This window comes from Bombus vosnesenskii, unplaced genomic scaffold (assembly GCF_011952255.1).
Source record: "Bombus vosnesenskii isolate JDL3184/JDL3185 unplaced genomic scaffold, Bvos_JDL3184-5_v1.1 scf7180000013272, whole genome shotgun sequence".
NCBI classification, from domain to species: Eukaryota; Metazoa; Arthropoda; class Insecta; order Hymenoptera; family Apidae; genus Bombus; species Bombus vosnesenskii.
Genome location: NW_022882930.1, coordinates 2450070 through 2477322, shown reverse-complemented (window position 1 = coordinate 2477322; position 27253 = coordinate 2450070). Strand labels below are relative to the sequence as shown.

The 27253-nt window shown below is 39.9% G+C and overlaps 1 protein-coding gene across 4 annotated transcripts in view; it reads right to left on the bottom strand.

Moving 5' to 3' along the window:
• Nucleotides 1–27253, bottom strand: part of LOC117231266 — a 46858-nt gene that overhangs the window by 15688 nt on the left and 3917 nt on the right. For 2 of the 4 annotated variants that reach the window (XM_033489544.1, XM_033489546.1), the window contains exon 2: nucleotides 24083–24153. The exons of the other annotated variants lie outside the window; for them this stretch is intronic. The gene's annotated coding sequence lies outside the window, so the exon portion shown is untranslated. The remainder of the gene's footprint in view (nucleotides 1–24082; nucleotides 24154–27253) is intronic. 4 annotated transcript variants of the gene reach the window in all.

Sequence of the window (27253 nt, the reverse complement as noted above, 5' to 3'; positions counted from 1 at the left end):
CGATCCAAACACACGGGCGAAACGAATTATGTTTCGATATGATCGTGTGTTCTCAATGGCTTGTATTACTTTACAAATATCTGACTCGTATTTAGTAACCCCCGCGTAAGAATTAAAGAGCACAGAGGGAAACATCGTGTCTTTTATTTGGGAGACAATCTTTGAATTACTCGAGATATGTTTGCGATCAATCCAGTCTAAACGAAATTGTCTCTCTGTTGGATCATCGAATTAAACACACAGTTCCTCCCCTTGAATAATTAAAAAATATAGCTTGCCGTAGCATCAGTTCGATGCTTGACATTTTCAAAATTTTATAAGTTCATCGACGAATTAATTCGATCGAGTTAATTAGATCGAGTAATTTTAAATCTAGAAGCTTGTTCCTCCTCCCACTCGTACGTCATGTCAAAGTGTTCCCTTTTACCTAACAATTACCACGGAAAGATACGAAATGGAAACAACAAAGCACGATTTATCGCGTTGTTCCGGTGCACGATCTTCGTTGCGAAACGTCAGCGAGACGCACTAAAGGACTCGCCAAGGTCTCGCTAAAAGGCCAAAAGACAGCCTACGATTACGCTTCACGCTATCCATCGCTTAGGTTTCTCGAAGTTCTGGACGCGCGAGGATCGTGAGCGCGATCCACCGAAAGCCGGTGGCCGCTGGTATGTATTGAGTCTGCAAAACGGGAGGACGCGGCAGAAGTCAGGAGGTGGAGTTCCCTGTCAGGTACCTGATTCCCCGTGCTGTGACGAAGAGGCAGAGGAGAGGTCTTCGACCGGTAGCCTAAGTCGAGAAGCAGTCCCTAAAGAGGCACCAGGGTCATTAGCGAACGGAACATTTATCCTTGTCCCTCGTTTCTTCTCTTTCTCTTCTCTCCTGGTCGGTTGTTCGCACTTGATTCGCCGTCGGTATCAACGGGTGCCAGGCAGGAAGACCCGTATTATCGAGTCAATTGTCTCTCTCACCCTCCTCCCCCGGCCAGTTCAGCTGACTATAAAATCATTATCACCCGTCCACCACCACCGAGGCATCGTCACCAACCACCAACCTTTTTCTCCCCACCCACCCCCCCGTTTGCTGCCTTCCCCTCGCCGCTCCTCCGGCCACTTCTCGTTCGACGTTGAACGCTCGATTATCCCATTAATACCGACGAGTCCGTGCATCCATCCGTCCCGTCGGATCTTTAATTATTTAAATGCAGAGCAACGCTGCGGATCCGACGTGAAGGGTACACGCGGACCCGCCAAAGTCAGGGGCGGACCACGGCTCCAGCCTTTCGACTCGTTAAAGTTTATGCCCACCTTGCGTCGCCTTTACAATTTCGTCTTCGCAGTTTTCTTTTTAGGAGATTGGCAGATCGGTATTGTACGAGTGGATGGACATGTTTGGACGTTGTTGGGATTGCGAGGCGGTGTTTCGTAGTTTTAAACGGACTACGGATTTAGCTTTACGGTATATCGTAGCGTTATGAGAATCGACGACTCGAAACGGCAAACGACGTAGACAGTGACGGAGGTGGAGATTCGTGACAACCAGAGCAATGGTATATCTTTTAGGCGAGCTTCTCTTAGTTTATTCTCGACGTTGGTTCATTCCTCGGAGGCTATGGAGATTCAAGTTTGCCATAATTATCGTTTCGTCTTTTCGTCCGGAGTATGTCCGAAGATCGTAATTGTATCAGTGTCGATCGGAAAGAGAGAAAGTTTCTTGAAAAAATTCCGTGATATCCTTTAAATTCTCTTTTACGGTAGACACTTCCTTCGGGTTACTTTAGGATCGTAACTGTAAGAAATGACGAATTAGTAATTTCTCATAGAAATTTTATAAACTCCTAGCGGTCGTTTTCTCGCTTTCTTCCTCCTGCGTTTATTACGCCTTTCTTCGTACATCTCGATTTTGGTTTCTTTGGTTCGCGTCTCGCATCTTGGCCGTCCTCGTGGAAAGCGAAGAGTAGAATGCAGAGTAAGTTCGTTAAACGATCCGGCCCTGTTAGCGAGATTGGTCCCGTTGGGAATGGTGGTTGTGACGCGGTCGTAAATGGGTTTAGATCAACAATGTATCCGGTAACAATCCAATATTTGTCTCAACGAGTAGGTACGTGCATATAGGCCAGCCTGACCCTGACACGATGGCAAGCAATACCCCTTCGAAGATTTGCCTTAATGATTCTTAACTGGTCGACACGCGAATCACAGGGTTCTCACAGCACCCCAGCTCAAGAAACAGTGACGTACGAGATTGAAACCTCTTGATCGTACGTAAACTCTCTTTCGCAGATTAATTCTGAAAAGCTTGACTTTTTTGATCTGTTAACCGGCTCGTTTCTTAAACGCAAACGTTTCGTGCGCTTAAAAATCGACATATCGTAATACGACAAGTTGAGAAACTTATTAATTCGCGTGTTCTGGAGAACGTGGGAATAAAAGATCTTTCGATAGCGACGTATCGACGTACCTTATTTCAACGAATCGTTGAATTAACGTAATATCGGAAGATCATGGAACATCGTGCACGATGCAATGTCAAGAAAATATTTTAAATACATATAGAATATTTCGAATAAATTACGATGTTACAAATATTGGCCGATAGAACGACGAATTAACTTCTCCTTCTTAGTCAACTCAGATTAATCATTGTATAATCGCGAAAAGTAATCGAGAACATTGTATCGTGTCGTTTCGTAATATTCGACGTAGGTATAAGGGCAGATTTATTTGTGAGCGTAGCAGGTAACGAAATAAACGGGATTAACTAATACATGGTACGACGATCATGACGCGCGTTGCCATAACCATAACGGGTATAGACCGCAGCCGATTGCAGGTATCATTAAGCGACGACTTAATGAGCGAGGCGTGCCGGACGTGGGAAGTCGCCTATCGTACTGTAATTATCGTGCTGTAATAGCGATCGAAAATAGGAGTGGACTCCCTCACGTGATCACGATGATGGTCATGCTTCGCCACTTTGCGGCGACCGGGATTGTTTTGTGCAATTGTGTCGATTGTTCGTGCCGATTGTAACGTGGGAATACAGAGAGGAATTTTCCTGCTCTCTATAACTTCGTCCACCAAACTATTCGATATTTTAAACCAAACAACGATCGACCTTCGATACTCTTCAATTTCGGACATATGTATATAAAATCGTTTCGACCGTCATTCGTATATTATGTTAAATATAAGAACGCAGTAATTTTCATCGTAACAGTCGCACGAGTGGTAATATAGAGAAGTAATTGTCTGATGAGACAATAGAAATGATTTAACCTTATGATTTAACCAAACTGTGTTCGTATGCTTCCACGTGCACGTTCACCCCGAAGGTTTCCATTTTAATTCACTTGCCGTTGACATTTTACGTTCGTCGCGTCTATCCTCTTTCGTTATAAGGATCGATATATTGCAACATAGTAACATAGCAAGAAATACAGGAAAGTCGAGAGTCGAAGAATTTCATTTTTCTTCTAGGAACTGAAATTATCGAAAAATAAGCGAAGAAATTAATTAGAAGCGACGCAAGGTAAATCTATGTATATAAACTCCAGCCTATTCTCTTCTATCTGCTAAGACGCTATTATCCGAATTTCTTTGAACAAATTCTCAATAATATTGCCAAAGACAGAGTGATCGTAATTCGATAAGAAACGTCACGAGACTACACTAAAAAAAAAAAAAAAAAAAATGTCAGAGCGATTAAAAGGAAACACGATAAGGGGACAACCTTCGACATCCAGTTTACCATTCCATTTTGTTATTTCTTTGGGAAGAGACGCCACGTCGGCGGATTAGGTCTCGTTAGGATATCGCGGAGTCGTTAAAAATAATTGTCAGCCGGATAATTAAGGGGTGGAAGGTAGAGCCCGTTCGCGAAGGGAAAGAAGAAATCATTTCCATCGTCCGTTTCTTAGACGTAACCCTCTGCAACCTCTTATATTTGTCTTCCTCGTTTCCTTTTCTCCCTCTGTTCTTTTTTTCCCATTCTTATTCCCGACGTACGTAACGTCGTCTCCTCGTCAATCTGCTTACGTTCCTCCTCGAAACAGCTCTTTATCCGCGGCTCGTATTTTGTTAGCACATCGTTAGGAAGCCCAGAAGAGGGTGCGCGATTCCTAACCATCGGAGGGTGGAACGTGGATCCTCGACTGACGGCCATGCGCGGCTTGTTACGCAGATCAGACACGCTCGGATTCCAATTTTCCTCCCTTTTTCCCAACCCCTTTTCGGTTTGGAACAAGTCTCCGCTTATTTATATTCCTCGTTGAACAGTCTACGCTCGAACAGTCTCTGGACATCGAATTACATCCACCTACAGGAATTTCACGTTTTTAAGTATCATATAGATTCGTTTGCGTCGGCCGAGATTGCACGTCTTAAAATTCAATTGGACGTCTTTGTACAGAATAATTTTAAACTTGTCGTGTATTACGAGATGTTGAAGTGGTCACCACTTCTAAGAAAACTCTACATCTGGTCTTTTTAGTTTTCTCAAGCACCGAAGTCATCGACAGCGTGTAGACAAAACACTGCGACGAAGACTACAAACAGTAGACAGGCGACGTTGGCTTCGGGGTTTTCAGTTATTGGGTAACACAGCTAGCGTGCGGATCTGAACCAGCTCAAATTGTATTCTTACTTATAATTACACTTCTATTTAAATATATTTTCTGCCTTGCAATTTATCCACGAGTTTTCTCTGTTTACACATCGAATAACTTTAATACGAGACAACTTCGGTCTTCCATATAACGACGAAACAACGAGAGCCTAGTAAGACAAAATGTTTTCTGTTATAACCATAAATCTACAATAATCGTATCGTAAGCGTAAATTTAAATATCTATAAATCTATAGTAAGGTTATTTGAGTTAATTAGAGATGGTTGTTATACGTATAAAAATTAACAAATTAAACAAAACAATTCGCAGAAATAGAACAATATATACACGCTATTAAACTACGATCATTGTGTACGAGACGAATGTTAACATTAGCATCGGCCACACTTTTTTCTCCTTTTGATTAGTTAAGGTTACGTGTATCCTCGTATAGAAGACTATGGTCATCGAGTCGTTAACGTACGTGATAGATCTCGCTATTCGTCGCGCCGTAATATTCTAAACGAGGTAAGCAGTCCGATTTCAAACGTAGATCGTTTACGAGTTGTTTGCAATCAAATTTGGAGAATCACAAGGTGAATTCATTAGCCCGACACAAATCAGCCTATCTTATCTTATTGAAAGTTTCGAGTGGCGATATTTCTTTGCACTGTAAACCTTACAAGAGCGTGCACGTAACGAACTAATGCGAACGTGGTCGAACGACCTTGCTCGTTCGTACGCTGCTTCCTTTACTTCTTACTTGTTTAATCGTTTTATAATGAAATTAGTGGACCAGACGAGAAATTACAGGGGTGATTTATGTAAAGGGATTTCGTAGTTAATCGAATAGAGCTGTCTGGGCTCGTTTCTTGCCAATTCGCTCGATTCTTGGGTATTTTCATGCGAATTGATTTACTTGGTTTTATCGATTTTGTCGGCAAAGCGTTTATTCATCGATATTTTGTTTATCTCAGTGTGTAGGCTTTGCCGAGAGTGTGATTCCGCGGTATTTTTATTTGGCGAACGCATAAAAGGAAAGAAGTTAGAAAATTTCAGACGTTCAATGATTCTTTGGTTTCGAGTTTTGCGTTTTGTATCGCAACATTTATTTTTTGAAACCCTATTTATATTCGTAGGTGTATTTTTAAGGATGCGATTCTATGCTTTTATTTGTGGAACGAACGATCGAGAGAAAGGAATCTGCGAGACAGAATATCGAATGATTCTCGTGCGTGTTACAGAAATTGAATACGTCGTTTCGTAAGAGTCGAAAGATTTTCCGCGATTTGCTGTTTTAATTTTGTGTTTCAAGAGTTTGTAATATTTAAAAGTTCATGCGTGCCGCTATAAAACAATAAGAAAAATAAAGCCGAGTTAGAGAAAGTTGTTGGAAACTCTTATTTCACGTTCATTCCACTTTCTGCCAATCTTGTATTAATTTAGTATCTGATTCTCGTATAATTCATCTGATAAATTCGAGTACCTGTGTCTCAACATGTAATCGTTAACTGTCTCGCGTATGCGCCAATTAACGATCGTAAACAATTTTAATTAAACTTTCGTGAGATGTAATGCGCTTACTGGCTATCATTTTTTACAATTTTTATATATAGGTTTTATCGATAAAGAAAAAGAGAGAGTACAAATTACGTTCCATCGTCCGTGGATAATTACTGGACTTAAAAGTTCAGAATATTTCATAACTCACGGGTAATACGTGTATTACAACCGTGTAGCGAATTTTTTTCAGACGTTTCCCCTAAATTCAGAATGTAGAGTAATTTTACAGTTATTGCGAAGAGACAGGTACGATGATTAAATCGTTGTGATTACTATAATCGTAACTTAAAATACATAATTGTGATCGTAGAGTGGATTTGCATGAATACGAGCGAGTTGACATGAGAATTGAGCAAAGTACGAGCAGCTCGTCCTAATTTAATTTAGCTCTGCAGCCGAACGACTGATGACGTAAGTTAGAGTTTTGTCCAACATACACGTGCGTAGTCCTACTTAAAAAATGTGGATGATTTTGAAAAATGGAAAACAATTATTTCGAGACAAAAGGAAAGAATAGCGAGTCGTTACGATGTTCTCCTTCTCAAACCAACCAATTCTGTTCTTGAGTAATCTTTTTTATTTTAATTATAATAACAAAGATATTAATGATTGCGATACAAAGAAAATATTACTAAATACACTAAATAATACTGAAGCAAATACATAGATATTCCGGTGTAATATCGAAGGAATTTGATATTTTCAAATTAGAAAATATATTTAACTAGAAATCGAAAGAAGCAGAAAATGTACAGGGTGGTCCTCGGTAATGGAAACGCCAAGTTCGCGAGGGATGCGAGTGTCGGGGTTTGCGTCGTAAATATTAATGCGACCGCGCCGGGGTAAAGAGAAATATTTGAATAATAATTACCGAGGCACCCTCGTCTCTCGTTATACCGGGTATAATAAAAAAGCTTCGGAGGAAGAAAGCGTGCGCGAAGACGGGGTCGCGACGAGAATTTCCTAATTAGGAGGATTCGACTCTGGCTCCCGCAAACAATGGTCCAGCAAACGCCCAGAGAAACACTCGAATCAGAGATTTTAATATCGAAACCTCCGTTTATTTATCACCCCCCTTGTTATCCTCGCGGAAGGAAAACGAAGCGTATTTCTTCAAAAGAGAAAGAAGGATCAGCTAAACAGGAAACGGGAACTTCGTCCGAGTTGAAGAAGCTGAAGAATTCCAAGCCGAACTTTCTTCGGTTTTGTAATTTACGGTTCGAACGAAGGGATAAGGAAACAATCCCCAATTAACGATTATCCCAGGTATCCCCTCTTTGCGTTGGCCGGTTTATCATCCACGAGATCGACGGGATGCGTTTTAATTTATGCGCCAATAAGGAAGTCCTTGGTGAAACTTGTTGAGCTGGTAATCGATACCGCGAGCTTTAATTAGCAGGCTGAGAATCATCGTGTTGTAAGCAAGCGAAGACTTTCAGAATCTGTATTCGGAGCGTTCTTACAACTTGTCACGTATTCTTACAGCTCTTACGAGTATCGTCCTTTCAGCGTATCACGATCGATTCCACGACACGATACGTTTCCATGCTTTGAACAAATATCGGATTATTCGAAGAGTTCGTGGTGCTTTTATCTCGGTGCAATTGCATTTATCGCAACCGAGTTCTAGTTAATGCCCGATCGAACGAACTTTTGCCGCTTGACCTCATTCGCGCGAACGCGAGATAAAATTCAGCGAGGAAAATTGGCGAGCTTCTGTTATACGAACAACCATTATACAAACTGTTTGTCATTCGACGAGTTCGGATAAATGGAGCAGCAGCGTGATGAAGACACTATGAAACAACTCTATGAACTCTATAAGGAAACGATCTTTCGAGACTCGCTGGACTGCTGTCTCGAACGCGATTAGCGGTGCCGATACATCGAAATTAAGAAATAAAGTGGCAGTTACAGGGTGTAATAAAAGTGCTTCGAGGCGTTAATTGGATGAACGACGGTACTTATCACGGGAAACGCGAGATTCGTTCGGTGCATACCAGGGTCTTCTTCTTTCGAGTTCGCGCCAAGAGATTCCGTTGTAGCCGGGCATTAACCAGTCTGCCGATTGGTCGATCCTCGTGACGCGACACCGACACGTGATTAGAGTAATTAAGTAGGGGTTCCGCGTGGAAGTAGGGCGTTAGCGTTTCCCAGAGGGGATTAAGAAACCCTATCGAGATGGCGACCGGTACCCGTATAATTTAAATTCGCATTTATGTGCCCACGCTGCCTACCATCTACGCTCCGAACGAGAGTTCTTCAACCGACTCTTATGTATTTCAATTTTGCTTCTAGCGTGAATTGTATTTAACCGATTGTTTTGTCTTTCGTCGTATTTCATTTCCTGCTCTCGTGCGATGGGCACAATTGGAATCATTGTTTACAGCTCGTTAACGAATAGTTTACTATTTAAGAAATTCAAAGTTCCTTTTAGACTTTCAGTATGCGTATATGAGACCTGTGGACGTTTCTGTACAAAATTTTGTTACCGTGCTCTGTGGTTACATGCGAGTAACACAGAGGCGTAGAGCGAACGAAGGTTCTTGAAAATTTCGTCAAAAGGTTGTGACAAACGATGGATTTAAGTAAACAGCGTGAAATAATCGTAAAGTCGATCGCTGTTAGATCTGAACATTGATACGGCGCATTAACAACTGTCTAGAGGAGTTTCTAATAGTATTCTAATAATTAACGTTAACTTAATGTACATAGTTGGATACGTAGCTAGATAATTATCGGAAAATATCATCAGCTAGAAAAGAAGATCGGGAAATAGAAACGTAGGTAGGCGATTGATGCTAATTTCTCGAGTTTGACACAATCTGGGACGAAGCTTGCCGGGCAGAGGGTAAGAAACTGGGACGTCAGATTTGTCTGGTAAGATTAAGAAGCCCTATCGTGATCAAGACACGAGCGTCTAACTATTAGATACTCCGATGCCGTAATGAGAAATAAAGATTTCCACGGGGAATCACGACGCGTGAATCGTCGATTCTCGCGATACCGTGACTCGATCGCCGTTCCATTGCAAATCGTAAAAAGAGAAACTTTACACGGATAAGCGTATCGATAACGAAGAAAAACGAAGGAGAGAACGCTGAGAAACGGCGAAAGTACGGAATATGCAAAGGTTGGTCGGTAAGTTCAAAGGGGCTACTCGGAATAAATCAAGCGGATGGGCCCGCGGTACGTGGTTTTCTTCTTTCCTGCTGCTTCTCTGACAGTCATTAGGATAATCAACGAATTAGCGTTTCCGCGCTAAGGACTGGATAAGGTATAAGGGAGTTAGGAGGACAAAGTGCGTCTCGACACGCGATCCTCCGAAATTGTACGGGATGCACGCTTCAAGATTCGTCTTTTCGTCGATACCAGCTGTGTGCTTCAACCATCCTTTCGCTCTTCTTTTTCTTCTTTCTATGCATTCTGTTTCGAATGGAAAGTTTGAGAAATTGTTTGAAGTTTTTCAAATGCAAATCTCAAAGGATTGAATGTATTCACAGTGGTGGATACACGTATGTTTGCCATTCTTTTTATGGTATTTTAGGTATTTTAATGGTTTGGACAATGTACGAAGTGGTTTCTAAAGCGCGGATTTATCGTTGCTTAATTTTCCAGACTAACGGCACGTTAGAATTCGAGTTGGCTGTTACCAAGGTATATGAATGTATTTTCTCTGGAAATACGTTCGTTCGATACAGTTGGAGGATTGCAAATACGAACACAACGTTATCGTATCGACCGATCAAATAAAACCTGAAAACTTCTGTAATCTGATACATTGATCGTAAGATTAGTCGAAGTCAATCGATTAAAAATATTGTACAAGCACAGGGTACGAGAGCCAAAATAAAGTGACGCGGAAAATGATTTTCTAATTGTTCGAAGCAGTGTATTTAAATTTATTATTGATCTTGGAAAAGAAATAAGTGCAAGAAATAAGATGGAAAGATTAAACTATCGCGCAGTATGTACGAACAACAAAAGACATTATCTCGATGGTGGCAGAAGTGACGAACAGTTTCCGGTCGGGGTTAAGGAGCATTTAATTAGTAACACTTAACATAGTCGTCTATAGTCGTGGTCAATTTCACACGCGAGCGTACCCCTTATGGACACGAGACGAACGATCCCGTCTTGGGGCGTGAAAAACACGATGAGATAGTTCAGCTCTCTGACCACGTGGGTTGGTTTATCTTCGAGGAAAATCTTAGGACACAGCTCGAGCAAATTCCTGCTTTCTCGAGGGTTCCATCGCGAGGGTAAAAAAAACTCGTCTTCGCGTGCACGTAAGGTTCTGCGCCATTAACTTTAATACCTCATCCTTTCCGCGGTATTAAAATGTTTACACAACACACCGTAAAATACTCTGATTTCCTTTTCCTGTAATTTCAAATTTCACCGTGTTACCGTACCGTAAATTTAGCTTCGTTGGGAACAAAGATAATATTATAAGATTCCTCTTGGATTAGTATATACGGCAGAATTCTATTTACGTCGAAGATCGAAGATTTTTATTTATGTCGATGATGAAGTTGACCGATAAATTTTTGATCAAACTAACTAATTTTTGATCAAATTAACTAATGATCAACGTTACTTGTCACGCCATCGATACGATCGAAACTGAAACTTCTCTCGCGGCGATCGACTCTGCATAAGTAAATAGATCAAAGAAGAAAAGAAACGTACGCGTCATAAATAATTCGAATTCTTCTCATCTCTCATTTGCTCCCACACCAGAAAGAAAAGAAAAAGCGAGAGCAAATAAATTACAATTAAAACACCTCGTTATCACCCCATTTCTCATTCACCCGATTCGTAACAGAACGTCTTCTATCGCGGTCCCATCAACCCGCCTCTTTAAGGGATCCTCCGCTTTAAGCCTTTAAGCACCTGACCATAAAGTCACTGGTAATTGTCTCGGTGAATCTGAGCGACTCACCCTCGCCGACAGGCATGCAAATAACTCGGGGTTAGTTAGCTAATGGGGTTGCCGGTGGCTCGATGCCCGTTCACAGAGTTCATTCATTAAGGGGTTGATGGCTTAATTGCCAGCTCGCGCAGCATCACTGCCACCCCCAAAAGGATCACGACCATCATCCTCTCTGCTACCTTTCCCTCTCTTCCTCTACGATCCTGGCTCGCCCATCCGGTTGATCTCTCGAGCAACAGGTTGCAACGGGAGACGTTTGTATCCAGCTCTCTCTCTCTCTCTGTCTCTCTCTCTATCTGTCTTGTTGTCTCTTGGTACATAGGATCCAACTCGTTTGCGTCCCGAATTAAACGGCCGGGCCGAGCATTAATTAATTGTCCCAGGTCGGTTGCCAAGAACGAGGGGAAGGGAAAAGAGAGACCATCCGGCGGGGTTAATTGTCGAGCACGTCGTTAACGCGATCCTTTCTGCCCTTTTACGCGGCGGAGAAAGTACTTTGGTTTTTAATGAGCCTCCAAACGATCCCCGTTATTCTTTACTTCTTTCTTTCTTCGACGTTTTTCGGTGTTACAATGACGAGTGTCATCCTTAACTCTCAAATAGGCGATTTTATATTGAACAGAACAAAATGATCTGTGGAATAAATATACACGCGTGTTAGCGAGCGACGATCGTTTGAGAATATTCACATCAGCCGAACGAGACTTATTATTATCTTTCGATGAGCAGAAATGACATTTCCGTAGAAAACTATGCATCGAGTACATAACGAGTTAAATGGTCTGTCATTAAATATAATATCGTTTCGTTACAGATTACTATGATATTTTTTGTTAGACTACTAAAATTTGGGGTATTTAATTTTATTTTGTAGTTGATATCCGTCGCGATAGAGGTTAGTGGTAAAATTAAATTGAAAATTACAAAATTAAGCAATCTAAAGCTGAATCGTTATGGATACTCGTTGTATGCCCAGTGATACCAATTTAAGAGTATTATCTGTACGATTTATGCGACCGAAATATCAGCCTACTATTCATCGATAATATCTATAAGCCGTATATTATGATATATACATTTCTGATTTCTTCTACATTGATATATTTATCCTTTAAGAATATTAATAACGTTCTTCAATGTAGCATGTAAAGTCGTACATATGAATCTGTCGTTCATGTAGCTTGTCAAATCATTCTCGAAGAAAAATAAGCAGGCTCTGGAAACGAAAGAGAACTGCTGATATTAGTGTAACAAGGTATAATCATGTACTTTTCTGACAGAACCAGTCCGTACGTATCCACTGGCTAAGTGCAACGCGTAACTAATTTTAACACGTTTGAGTATTAGTTATTCCTGAACTTTCGAAATCTTTTCAACACTTCGTTACGGCAATCGCGATTCTTATAGTTTTCGTAAAATAAAAACAAATTATTATACTTGACATTTAATGTATTACTAAAATTAATTTAATTAATCGAATAACATAACATAACACGCATCAAACGACACAAGTAAGGAATAAAAAATAAGAAATGAAACGAATAAATAAACGAAACGAAATTAATAAAATGATATATGCGTTATAGATACAATGGATTTCAAAAGAGTCGATAAACCGAGGAATTAATTTACCAGACACGAAACTCGCAGCAGTAAACATTACTTCGTACTGTTCGTCATTTGTTAATTTCGTTTCCAACGCGAAGAACAGGATCGCGTTATCCAGCGCGAATGGGAAACATTTTTTCTCTCGTTTCTCCATTTCTCTTCTTCGTTCAGCTCGGTCATGGGAGATTCTTTCTGTCTTTCGTTTTTTTCTCATTTTACACGAAGGTAACGACCATACGAATTTTCGCCATTTGTATGCGACACGGCGGTGCTGTCAACGTGGGTCGACGTGAATTATCGCGAGTGTCAGGCCTTACGACCCGTTCGTATGAACGGTTTAATTTAAGGTCGCTGGTTTAATTCCTGGTAGAAAGCGCGTCCTCGTAACAGTAGCTGGAACAACAGCGCCCAGGGAAAATAGAGAGAACGTTAATTTTGACTCGATGGCTCCGTTACTTTGTATGTACGTTTCGTCTGATTTCTGAAAACGATGCCACTTAAAATCCGTTCTTTGTATCAAATCGTCCGTGATTCTTTTCATACGTACGATACAACTAAAGACGAAGTTTATCTAAATATCCTTAACCAGGTAAGAACGAAAAATTATAGGAATAAATATACTTATTATGAATTTCACATTCACGGGAAATAGAGTTAGTAGGAATTTTATGAAAAGAATACAGCGTTTCACAACGATGACATTGATTCGTCGAGATACATTTCTTTCGATCAAAACTGAGATCCTTTCTACGTGGATACGTATCTTCACGGTCGACTTTTCTGTGATTCTTAAAGAACAGAACGGAAAGAATAGAACAGTTGCGAAGGAACTCGATTCCATTCGAATTCAATTTTTTTTTTTTTTTTTTTTTAATAAAAAATTGTCTCTTTCGCTTGAAACGAGATTTCTACGAGACTCGAACTTACAGCGATTTCTCCTTTGAAATTCTCAATCCTCCTCGTTTTCCGTACCTAATCCACCTTTCCGTTTCATCAAGATTTCCAGGGAAATTCGGCAAGAAACGGCAAGAGTAGAGTAGTTTGCCGGATTGGAGATAACCGATCGCATAAACCGGCGATGTGCCGTGGATGAAAATGGCCGTGGTTAGGGTAGAATCCAGAAATTCCCATCTACGCGATCGTCTATCTGAAGGCAGCGCGAGGAAACGCGAACGATGCTGCTCCGTGGGCGGGGATGATTTAGTAATGAAGATATTAACGGACCGAAAGCGCGCCACAGAATACTGAGATTCAACTATCCAACGGCTGACATAACTCACGTTTATGACTCGAAGCCGGCTGCTTCCACTCTCCCAGCCTTCAGACCCTTTTTCTTTTCGTACACCCGTTACATCGTGGCAATTAATGCCCGAATCGCTGGGGAAACGTTTAGTCTGCGGTTTCGACGCGGCACGGGGATGTTTTTATGTCTTCTGTAATTACGTGGATTAATTTGATGACTTGATTAAGTGACCGAGAATGCTTTTGTTTACGATCGAATGGAAACCGTTAATAGCTATGTTTAAGTAATGATACTACGTTTGGAACGAGGATGTAGAAGTTTTTCGTGAGTTATTAACAGCCAAGTTAATTGAACGTTCGAAGTGTCGAATAAATGTGCGCGTGCCAAAGCGAAGTTTTGTGGCAAACAGTTGTTTGTTTATCAGAACGTTATTTATCGACCGAATATAACGATATAATGTAACGAATAAATATAGAAAAGTATATATAAATACAAGAAAACTTATTTACACGTGCTATACTGTTTTGTATCTTAACTTTATAATATTTTTACTTTTAATATATCAAAGACTCGTTAATTAACAGTAAAAAAGAATTTTATATTTCAAGAAACGATGTAAGTTGTATAGCTTCCTTAAAAAGGTTGTAAGTGCCAAGACAGATTTTCTTATTCGATGGAATAATTGAAGCAGATTTGCTTTACGCACATGTTCAAGTACGAAGGAGTGGCACGTGACACATACAACATAATTCAGGAAAGTGATCGTGTAACATACATCCTGTATCACACGCGAAACGCTAAAAATTGTACGAATTACTGTGATAACGCTTCCCTCCTTGATAATTGATATTGCTCCTGATAATAAAGAACCCGAATTTTTACTTCCGCTCTTCGATTATTTTGTAGAAATGGCGTGTAAACTAGAATCAAGTGAGAATCGTTTAAACTGTAAGAATCTATCGTTGATCGACGAAGTTAGTAGTAATTGCACGACAGCTTCCATTTTACATATTTCAATCTACTGTTAACAAAGTAAACAAGATTTTAACGAAACACATTTCCACTAAATAATTGTCTTCCAATCTGGCTAAATATAAAGATATCACTTGTTAGAAATGACTATAAATTTTCCAAACAACGTAACGTTAACGCTTCTCGCGTTTCTGTATTATTACTAATAACAAGAATTACGATAATCTATGTTAACGAAAACGTACAATCTCTCGTAGCATTTTGTAACTTTGATAGTAGTTTTTATAAAACTGAATGAAATTGAACGAACTTCGAAGTGTTCTATATCTGTGTTCGAACGTTCCTAAGTAGTCCACCAAAATATAGAGATAGAAAATTTGCAGCTTTCGCGTTTTAGCGAATGTAGATCCTAATACAGACTGTTGCCTTTCTTTATATTAGCGGAGAAATAGGTACAGGGGTTGCAGAGGGTTCGGAGAAAGGGAAGAGACTTGCTAAAGGGAGAGATCGTAGCATAGAATAAGTTTCGCCAGGATACATTAGCAGAGTTATGCTCCCGGAGGCACTGCTGGCTCCGCCGTATATCTTGGTTATTTTTTACTATCACCCCTGGCGGTACATAGACACACGCGGAAAGGGTGATTTCTTCACCCTCCGACCGGCCCCTTTGTACTTTGTACAAAAAAAGAGCCAGTCAACCATCGACTATCCTAAAACCGTCGTAAACGTTTCCGTAGAAGTGTACCTTCCTAAGTTTTCTTCAACGTTTTTACAATGCTGTGTCGTTGATTTTTAGCTGGCATACTATATCGGACCAGGAATTTCTATCGCTAACAGTTACAACGCAACGAAACTAAAAATAATCGTGGCGTTTGTTTCCACGTAAATATGTTGAAAGGTCAGCGACTTGAAGAGATTTTGTGATAGAGATTATTTAACATTTTTTAAAAGAAATATAGATATATAGAGAGTATCAAATTGCCTACGTTAAAAAAACGTGTTAAAAAGTAATACGAACTCTTTTAAATTGTCACTTGAATATTTGCCGATGATACACATTCTCTTTTCACCGAAAGAATCTTCCATCGGTAGCGACGATCGAACAAAAGTTCCATATGTCGGTTTCGAATTGTATTTTCCACGGGCCACATTTTCCCGCATGGCTGATAGAAATTTATCCTAGGGGTGAGGGTTATTTTTATATTTATAGCATCACGAAGGGCGGGGACAAGGGTGGTACTAATGTCTATATCCCCACTCTTCTTTCTTTTGTTGTTAATAACCAGCGACGATAGGCACGCAGACCAAGAAGAGTCGAATTATGGGGTGGGTGAGGATATTTTACGGGGTAGAAAAAAAACTATGCTTCGAGAGGCTGTCTATGGACCGCACTGGACGATCATATTTTTTATACGAACCGTCACGTCTTTACGCGACCTATTCATCGTGTACGACGCTTTTATCCGTACTTCGATAAAATGTTCAGTCGATTTGGTTAATTAACACCTTTGCATTAATCTTTGAAATTTACAAAACGCTCGTGCGAACTCCAATTTACACGTATAAAGTTAAAAAACAAAATACTGTGTCTAATTAACCGTTGTGGTCGAGTAAAAAATTCAACTAAATATTTTGAAATTTAAAAAATATCGTCTATTTTCATAGAAACGAGATTTTATTATTTTATTGAATGTCATGCACGAGTAAACTTAAATAAGTTGGGGTTGTGCCGTAGCAGAGTAATGGTAGGTCGACGATAGGTTGCGTGCCCTTAAGAAAGGGTCGAAAAATGATAATGGAAAAGATTCCACATTATTGTTTTTTGCAACTAAATAACATTCAATTTACAAAATTTCATGCTTCGATGTTAATTATTCATTCCCTTCGCAGGTAAAACTTTACCGGGGGTTCGTTCTCTTCCTCTAGAAATTTAATATTAAAGTTTCTGCTTTGTCATACTACGCAACTCGGATAAATTATTAAATTGTTACACGTTGACGATCAAATTGGAAAACTTTATGTTCAATTTTATCTTGGACCTTCAATTTTGCGCTATTGCAGTTTAACCGTGAAAACTTTCATTCTTAATATTTACAGACAGTTATTGATCTTAATTCTACTATTTCGATGAATTATTTATTATATTTTCGTCCTAACGATCTAGTCGTATCTTCACACGAAACTGAAAGAAATTTTGCCAAAATTGCAACAAATTTAAATACACGTTTAGTTGTTGTTTCACGTTAAACGATGCTAATTTCCAAGAAATACAAACATATACAGGATGGTTGGTAACTGGTGGTACAAGCGGAAAGGGGGTGATTCTACGCGAAAAAAGAAGTCGAAAATATAGAATACAAATTTTTCGTTCGAGGCTTTGTTTTCGAGAAAATCGACTTTAAATTTTCGCTCGGTACGCGTGCGGTACGTTATAACGGATCTCACTGTAGATCGTTGTCTCGATGGAAAAAAAAAAATTTTTTTATTCTATATTTTCGACTTCTTTTTTCGCGTAGAATCACCCCCTTTCCGCTTGTACCGCCAGTTACCAACCACCCTGTATATAAATAAATGTCAAAATATCGAAGAATAAAAGTACGGTGAAATTGTTCCTGTACTATTTTTATCAGCACCTTCGCGTAAAGAGCTTCGCAAGCATCCAATTATAACATGTATTTTGTATGTAAAGCCACACTACCCTTATTAATACTTCGTTTCAAGCGGTCGCTAGTTCAGTATACGGGGGGTGGCAAATTAGTTCTTCTATTTTTTCCCCCCTTATACGCGGATATCCGTTATTATGGGAAGTATGGGGGATGCGTGCTCACCCCAGTGATTCTCGCAAATGTATTCCGATTACATACATAGTTTCTTTGTGTGGTTGTGCGTTGCGGGCCGCAATTGCCGCTGGTTCTTACGGATAGCAGGCGTCGAAACAAAAAATAGCTTTATGTCACGAACGATCATTACCGAAGTTTTTTCAAAGGGGGTGGACGCGTGGCAGGGTCAGGGATGACCCGTAACCTTGGACAATGCGAGGAGACGGTCATTCGCCTTGACGATCGTGAGTCCTGCAGGTGCTGACCAATCCATCGTGTCATAAAATAATCATGTATATGTCTCTTTGTACTTCTTTACTTTCCTTTTTATCATATACTGTATTTCATTCGGGACTCTGAAACTTCGTCGCTTCACGATTGTCATTTCGCTGTGAGTTTTTCTGTCTACGCGAGCTTAACGCGTTTGCTACCGACGTCGTGTATTTGTGCGACGCTTTAAAAGAGTAATTTCTATACTTGGATCTAATTTTATGCTGCGAAATAAGCGATCATATGTACATATGAATTTTATAATTTATAACTTTCGATTTAGAATCACGCGGACCATTTTCAAGCTGAGAGAACGTAATTTATACGACATCGTTCCATCGGACGTGATCAACCTCGAATCAATCGGCGAAGAAGGTAGAATACAAAAAGACTATTTATACCGAGCAATTACTGTCATTGCTATTTAAAACATTTTAATTCGGACGTCGACCCTCGGTATCTCTGTCGTGACGTTTCGATACGCGACAGAGTATCGTCGCGAGCAGACACGATGGTGTACTAGTCACGAGATCCACCCTCTCGAATATATATTCCCTGAATGCACAATCGAAAGAAATTATTTTATTCGTAATTGAGATGGAAAAATTACGTTTTATCTAATCTTGATAAAATTTCTTGCAACGTTGCGCGAAGATAACGCTAAGTCGTTAAAGCGAAAATATAGTATAATAACAGAATTAAGATTACTAATGACGATACCTTCAAACATCAGGAATAAAAGTTTGCGCGTTTAAACTGCCATATAAAAGATCGAAATTTCAAGGTAAAACTGAACGCAAAGTTTTCCACTGCGATCGTCAACATGCATCCGTTTAATCGTTTATTCGCATCGAACTGCGAAATTTTACGAGTTGTATCGTTTAACGATGCGGCGAATTCGCTATTGAATTTGTAGAGAAAGAGAAGGGACCAGACATCCCTCACCCTTGCAAACGATCGCTAAACGACGAAAAGTACGGAAGATGGAAGCGTTTCGAACGGTACATACATCGTTTTCACGGTCCGTGTCGTCTGTCTACGAACGTGACACGCTGTTTAGTCGATACGACAACGCGATCGCTGGTGCAACCAGCAGCTGGCACACGTGATTTTCCAGAAAAGAGTAATTTCCACCGTCTAACAGCCTTTATTTCACCCTCTGCCACCTTCGTAGCCTTCTTTTTATTTTGCCCTTTCTCCTCGTTCTTCATCGGGCTCGCCTCATTTCTCGTCGATCGAACGTCGACATTCGACGATCGCCCTGCCTTCAACTTCAAAGCGAGGACGTCTCATTATCGGACTTTCCGCTTTCTTGACACTGCATCCTCGCCACCTTCCGTTTACCCTCTCTTCGTCAACCATCACCCCCTTTATTCCTTACGGACGGAGCAAGGCTATCCGGGGAATTTATTTTTGCAATTCCAGCACGATCGGATGTCGTGACCAGGCGATAATTGGATACCCTTCCGCTTTTAAAATCCTTTTGTGAAACGTTTATTAGAACGCCGCGGTATGTGATCGAAGGGTGGAGGTTTCCAGGCGCGGAATTGACGATCATTCTCGTGAGATCCTGCGAACGGTGTCTTCGTGACACCGATGATATTCGGATGCCTGCTTTTTTCCGTCGTTTGATCGATAATTTGTTTATACGTTGCTTTCGATTAACGGACGAGAGGTATCCACGGTGTATGATATACGAGCGACGCTGTCCATGCAAATGGTTCTCTTGTATTTAAATTACACTGGAAATTGCTCTGTCTACGCGAATGATAGTTATACGTGGATTTTTTTATATTTTACTTGTATCGGGCTAGTACTGTACGCGTACAATATAGAACGATCCGGTTATACCAACGTGCAAGATCTTTTAGAATTTAAATGGATAAACGCGTCGAGATAATCGAGATCCAGCTCTAACATATTCGCTAGTTTGTTTCATTCGAATCATTTAGCATTCGTCCATCGCACGAAAGAATAAAACGTTAGTGTTAAATAGATCCTTAGCCAAATCTATCCCAACGCATCCCAAAATTTGTCCACACACACGTATTATAGAAATTTTTGATTTTTGCACGGTTAATCCCCGGTTTTCGTACCGAAACGATGTAAAAGCATCGTTGTTTTCATAGAAGACTCTCGAATCTATCCGTATTAAAAGAGCGTGTAGGCGTCAGGATAGTACCTTCGAGAGAAATCGATTTGGTTCATAAGTGGGGTTATAAATCATTGAGTAGTCGAGCTGTGCAGCATTGTTGCTGCATACGTACCGAGGGGTTCGCCTTTAGATATCGATCAGACAGTTTATCTTCTCGGTACAATAAAATAATCGTTCGTATCATTTGCTCGCTTTCACCGTTTTCGCGTCACCACGGAAATATTTCTTCTGTAGTAGAATATTTTTAAGAACTTTCTGTCAAACCTACAATCAACACTCGTTACGAAATGATGTACGTTTCGTTGTATTTCCTTCGTACACAAACGATTACGAAATCCGTTATTTCACTTTCGATACCTAATCGTATAAAGATAAAGAATATCCGAGTTTTTTAATTAAAGATATGTAACCGTTCGTCGCTGTATTATTTTTCCTTTGTAAGTTAAACGAGCGTTTAAACAAAATAGTTTTAATAGAAATTTCGTAGAACGATAAAGAAGGAATTATTTAATTAAGCCAGATTTTTAAATCTAGAGCAATCGTTAATTCCATTAAAAATAATTCGCGAAATTACACGTACAAATTATTCTCGAGATTTCTGGTAATTCTATCGTTTCCTGGTATATTGTTGATTTACAAAATATAAAAATTCTTCTATAACAAATTTTGTCATCTTCCTAAGAAGCTATCCGTAGTTTAATCGGATCAAAGTGAGTTTAATTGCGATTCAAGGTTCGATATAAATCACAAATATTTTCCATCAGAATCTATTTAAGAAGATGGCGCTAAATGAGAGAATAATCGAAACATCTAAAATACCAGGCAAAGAAATCCAATCAAAGCGTAATTTTACAGCTAGATGGCCAATCATCGTACTAATGCAAGGACTGGTAGAAATTCAGCTTTTCTTTGTCGACATGTTTCTTTGTATCGAGGCATTTTTTGTCGATCGTAAGCAAAGGTTTCAGAAAAGGCTAAACACAGTGAATACCAGCGTGACTTTAATAAGCATTCACACTATTCCTGGGACTGAATGCCTCCATTGTTTGGTACAATGCGGAAGATTACGAATCTACATGACAACAGGAGGCAGACTTTGACGGTTTTTGGGTCGTGTTAAGGGTCGAGGTGACGTCTGGTAGACCTCACATCGAGTTTATTCTTTCATACTTAATCGTCTCCTTTATTTTCCTTCTTTCATTGCCACGTCACTGTTTTAACGCCAGACAGGCTATATTAAAAAGAGAATTTTCTCTATGTAGGATGCTTTATGAAATACGAAGTAAGATTAACAAAATTCAGGAAGGTGACTTTTATATCGTCTTGTGTATAAGAAATATGAATATTTATTGTTTCGACTAGAATTGTTAATAACGTTAGAAAAACCGCATGCAAGTCGTTATACCAATATAACGTAATATTATAATATTTTAGTGACATAAGGTGCTAATAACGTAACAGCGACAGTTGGTACTAATCGAGTTAATAAAATTTATAGTTTGAAATTCGTTCTTCTCTTTCTCAACCATGGTACATCGTTGGCAAAGTATTTAATCGTAGTTAACGCAATTACGCACGCGACAAGTTAATCAGTGCAACCCCAACAAACAGAGAACGCGGCCAAAGCCACAAAGAGAGGCGTTCTGCGTCGAGTATTTCCTTTCTAAACGAGACGAGCACGCCCTTGGCACGGGGCGAGGAAGATCCGCGATACGCTCATTTGCATGGAGGGTGAGATACGCTGGAGTAGAATTGAAAAAAGGGGAGGGCAAAAAAGCTTCTGGTCGCGCGACCCAACACAAAACAAGGTTACCCATCGTGCAGGTTTCGAGTTTCGTTGGCCAAAGTAGGGAAAAAAAGAAACAACAGTAACGAGACATAAGGCAGAACGAGGGAAACATTGGATGTTTGACGGGGAGCTAATTTGAGGTTAGACTAATTTCGCACGCAAAGAAAAAGGTCGTCCATGGCGAAGGCAACAGGGTGTACGGCGACGAAAAAAAAGTTGAACGCGATTGGGGATTGGAGAAAACAAGGGATGGTCGTTTGGACGTGCGAGGATAACGATGGAAATTATTAGGATCGTAAATTAATTCGGTGCCTGTTTAATCTAAAATTGATATTTTAGATACGGATTACGAGATACGTTGGATTTATCTTTAACGAGGAAAGCGGAAGACGCGTAAAAAATTAAAAATTTGTTTAAAAGTCTATTCTGGATATATAGATATTAGATTTTTAAGTACGTTAAAAGATATACTTAAATTTTAAGTAGAAATGGCTAGATCTAAAGACACCGAATTAATACATAGATCTAACAATTACGACGATTTAAAGTTTCACGCGTATATTGGGAGTAAAAGATATTTAAAAATTTGTAGAATTTTCTACCATGCTAGATATCAAGTAATATGTTTCGTAGTCTGGTAGATGATATTCGAAACGCACTGAAAAACAGCTTCGAGAAGCCTTTTCCTTCGTTGTCGGTGGTCAACAAGTTTCTTTGTTCCCAAGTTGTTACGTTCCTGCATAAAACGCGCGACAGTTTACGAGAAAAAGTTTAAGCGAACTATCGAAGTATGTTTCGTGAAACGATAATCGATAGGGCCACGACGCGTAACAGTGGCAGCAACCTGTTCTACGACTTTCTCTTTCACGGACTATTAAATAAATAATTGCACTGCCACGTTGTAATTGCTCGGCGAGGTTTTCTATACGCGTTATGAATTTGTCGCTAACCGATGTAAATCTCGTATTATATTGCAGTTTACGCGTTATGGACAATATTTCATCTTTTCGAGCGTGCGTTCAATGACGTAGTTTTAACGATTATTGGTCTACTTAAGACAGGATTTGAAAAAGTGAAATTTACATGGAAAAAAATGATCAGAAGTAGAATAAATTATACTTTGGAAACGTTCGCTTATAGTATTGGAACGGACATTGAAAAAATTGATTTCAATTTCGTAATAAGAAACGTAGAGTAACTGCTACGTAATCATAAAAGTGTAAAATTTCGAATCTGTGTGAGCTGCGAACTTCGAATCTCGAAACTTTGAATTTCAAATTATCGCTCGAACTATTTCAATTTATTACACAAAGCCTTTAATGTAGAAATGAAATAAGTGAAATATCCGTCTCGAGCTAACGAAAAATCAACATATTGGTTATCAAAATTTGTAGGTCGAACGTTCTGTGGCAGATTAAATTGTACGTTGATAAAATTTTCCTTAGGAAGAATTTAGAATTTTATAAATCTTGCTACACCTATAGCTTTCGTTTCAAAAACTCATTATCCGAATATCATCTATACGTGCTACAGGTATCTGGAAACGTTGGAGCACCTATATATTTATCACTATAGTAATATCGAAATAAGATACCTAACTCACACAGCATAATATTTTTAAAAATTTCAAACTGGTTATATTATCAGGCTAAACGAACCAGCAGATACCTTATCCGACTCATTAAAATTAATGTACCTTTTCTTTTCAATAATTTCCATTTACTGAGAAACCAAGGTAAAAAGGTTACTCCTCGTCTGACACAGGCAAACACATCAATACTGTTACGAAAACGATAGTATCTACATACAAGTCAAACACGTGCGAATGCGTGCCATGTAATTTGCGCACCGTTATCTACGCTATCACGTGTACCGTCATCATCGCCGCTTTCAATTAAACGATCCATAATGCGTTAACAACGCAACTATACGCTTCTACGATAAAACGCCGATTATCCGGATTTTACCGATTTTTTTTACGTCTCAAATTGTATATTCTCCTATTTATCCAGATAATCAGCGTCATACCATTATAACATAGAACAGTGTTCTCGCTCGTCTGTCTCTATCCGCACGCTTAAGTTTCAGTAATATGTATGTATATTTATCGTTGTTACTGACCTGTTGATGGCCAGGACGCGACTGAGGCTGGGAGAGAACCTGGCCTGCATGGTCTACTTGCACCGCTGAAACTATCACAAGCATTTGGTGTTTTATTCGGTCGTGATGTATTTTTCTTAATTCTTTCTTTTTTTTTTTTTTTTTTTTTTGTCTTTTTAATTTCTCATACACGAAATAATTTTGAATAAAAGGAGAAGAGGGTCAGGACTAAATCTATGCAATACCTCTAACGAACATCGATTAGATTGATTCGTTCTGTTCTATTGGAACAAAATTATTGAAAATTTCAACGTTATCAAAGACGATTAAAAAAAAAAATTAAATTTTTAACTTGTTCGAAATTCTTTTCCAACGTCTTTTCGTTAAAAATGAAATTGCTAACTTCGGAAATGGATTGGAGATAAAAATCAGTCGTTATTAATTTTGGAAGCCGATCGAAAGAAACCACAGAGCAGGCCAGACTCTCTTTCGCCTCGAAACCGGCGCCTCCGTCGCGTCGCCGTACTGCAGTAGAATTCTTTATACAGCCGTTTCACTCTGTCTGCCGTGAACAGTCTCTGTTCGCTTTTTCGGCGGGTTCGAGCATTCCCGCGAACGATAAACATCGAGGACGTTGATCGTTCAAGTAGTAGAGATCAATAATATTGTTGTTGGTGGGTCACGTTATGGTCGATTGTTGTTTCGTTACTGGCACGCGGAGGCCGGTTTAGTGCGGCCGTGGACACTTTCGTGCAGCGTGATTTATATTTCGTAGGAAAGCGGTACGAGAGTATCGTATGCGTCGATGGCAACACCACGTAGGTGCAGCTTGATAAGCGTGAAAGTTTATGCTACGCTTCGAGACTCGATTGTTTTGCACGTCACTTTCTATTATATAATCAATTTTTTCTTTCATTTTCTTTAATTGACTTGTCATTGTCTGGTTTTTAGCCAGCCTACCGATACGTTCATCGAGCCACGTTACGCGTCTGATCGAAATCCTACGATAAAGCAAACTCGATTGAAAACGAAATTTAAAAGGGAAATTTCACGATAATTCGTAAACGAAGCGCACATGTGTGAGGATAAGCGTAAATGTGGATTCTGTGAGAAAATATCTCTTATATTACACGTTCGCGAATTAGATGCTCAACTATCGACGTTATTATTCCTACAATCTGCAGCAAAAACTATAACCCAACACGTATTATTAAAATATAAACAAGACAAGGTAATACAGAACTTTTAAACGAACCTCGTATTCAACTTGTTCGACTATAATTTTCTACATCGTCGTATAATAATGATGGCAGTGGTTTCAGAAAGAGCAGAGATAATTCACAATTACGTTTGAACAAGCCGAAGATGCCGAAGCATCGTTATTGCGCCTAACTGCGGTACAATTATAACGCGAAAAACTATATGATTAATTAAAAAACCCAAAGGAATTATACACATCAGCGAGTCCTTTTTTTTCTTTTATATGCTACGTTTACGAGCATATGCGTAAAGGGTTTCACAACGTAACGACGGTATCGGGGTGTTATAGTTTTTACTACGAAACTTCGTAAATCTTTGGCTTTGTACGAGCGAAATAATTCACCCGGGTCGAGTACAACGCTGTGGTTAAGTATCGGCACAAGGTAACGCAACCCATAATTAACATGGTGCGCGGATTGCGCGCATATAAAATAGCAGTTCGTCGAAGCATGTTAATAAACCGCGTTACGCATCGAATCGTTTGGAGTCGAGGCTCGACTCTCGAAATGCGATTTCATTGCTACTCGGAGAAATCATGCGTTCCTGTTGAATCGTTGAATCGTTAAGAAGCAAAGCACAAAGATCGATGCTCGATGATACGAGAGTAAATGAAATAATACGACACGGTTATAATTGAAACGGACGTCGTTATGTTTATAGCAGAATCGTACAATGTACTTATTTATCCAGCTGTAACTGTGCGTATGGATCTTTAGTTGTCGTTGTTGCGTGAAAACCATAATTTCGTATCACTGACCCAATTCTTCGAATCTTTTCTCCTTCGTGTTATTAATTCGGAATTACTACTCGACCGACCAGGTATCTTTCGCCAATTGTCAATGCAACACGATTTACGGATAACAATTATTAAGCGTGACGTATATATCTCTTTCGAACATTTTTTGAACGAGATAATATCTATTATAGTACTGTGTGATATCGTTGCGAGTATTTCGCAGCGTGGAACGCGAAAAAGTCTACGCGTATCGTGGCGGGAAATCGAGAAGACGATCGATCCTCAACGATATCCGACTTATCGATTAAATACAAGAGAATGCAGAGACGTTTCGGGCACTTTGCGTAGAACGCGCGTATTCTATGATTATCGTAAATAAATGATAATTATACGAGGCAAGACGACCAGCGTCCGCGAAACGATATCTTGCAGGGTATCTGGATATAACGAACGCCTTAATAATTTACTGCTTAAACCATCGATACACGAACGACTGCCATAGAATGCTCAATAACATCGGTACTAAAGCTATGGAAAAAAGAACGCAGCACGATAGGAGGATGGAGAAAAAGCGCGTGGAATTAGAATGGCGTGGTAGTGGATGGAGGCGGTGATCGCGGTCGCCGATGGGGAGCGGTGCGGTTCGAAAACGGGGCCCGGAGAGCCGTTTCATCAGCTCGTCGTTTCCGTAAATCATGCGAGGCATCCTTTCACTTTTATTCCGCGGCGTGCAGAAGGAGAGAGAGAAGAAAAAGGCTCGAAAGAAAGCGTGGCCAAAAGAACGAGGACAACGGGCCAGCGGAGCAGCTCGGGGCAAGAAAAAAGGCTATCGGGGTCCTAGGGGGAGATCACGAACCAGCAGGGTGATCCCGCGATGGAATTTAGTTAAACAGTCGTCGTTGGAGACGACGAGGACGAGGACGTTGCTCGGTCCACCCGGGTGCTTAATAAAAATCGAAGTCGTTCGTTCGTTTCTGCCCCTCGAAGCCCTCTCTCACACGTTCTACGTCGACGAAAGAGAGGAAAGGACGATTCAAGAGAGTGTCCAAAGGAGAAAACAAGAGGGAACAACCACGATGGTACCCTCGACTCACGGATGTGTGTTCCCTTTACACGGATTTTACGGGGAAGCGTGTGTTTCCTCTGGCTACACGTGTGTCCTTCTCGTGTTGTTCCGCGATGGTACACGTGTGTAT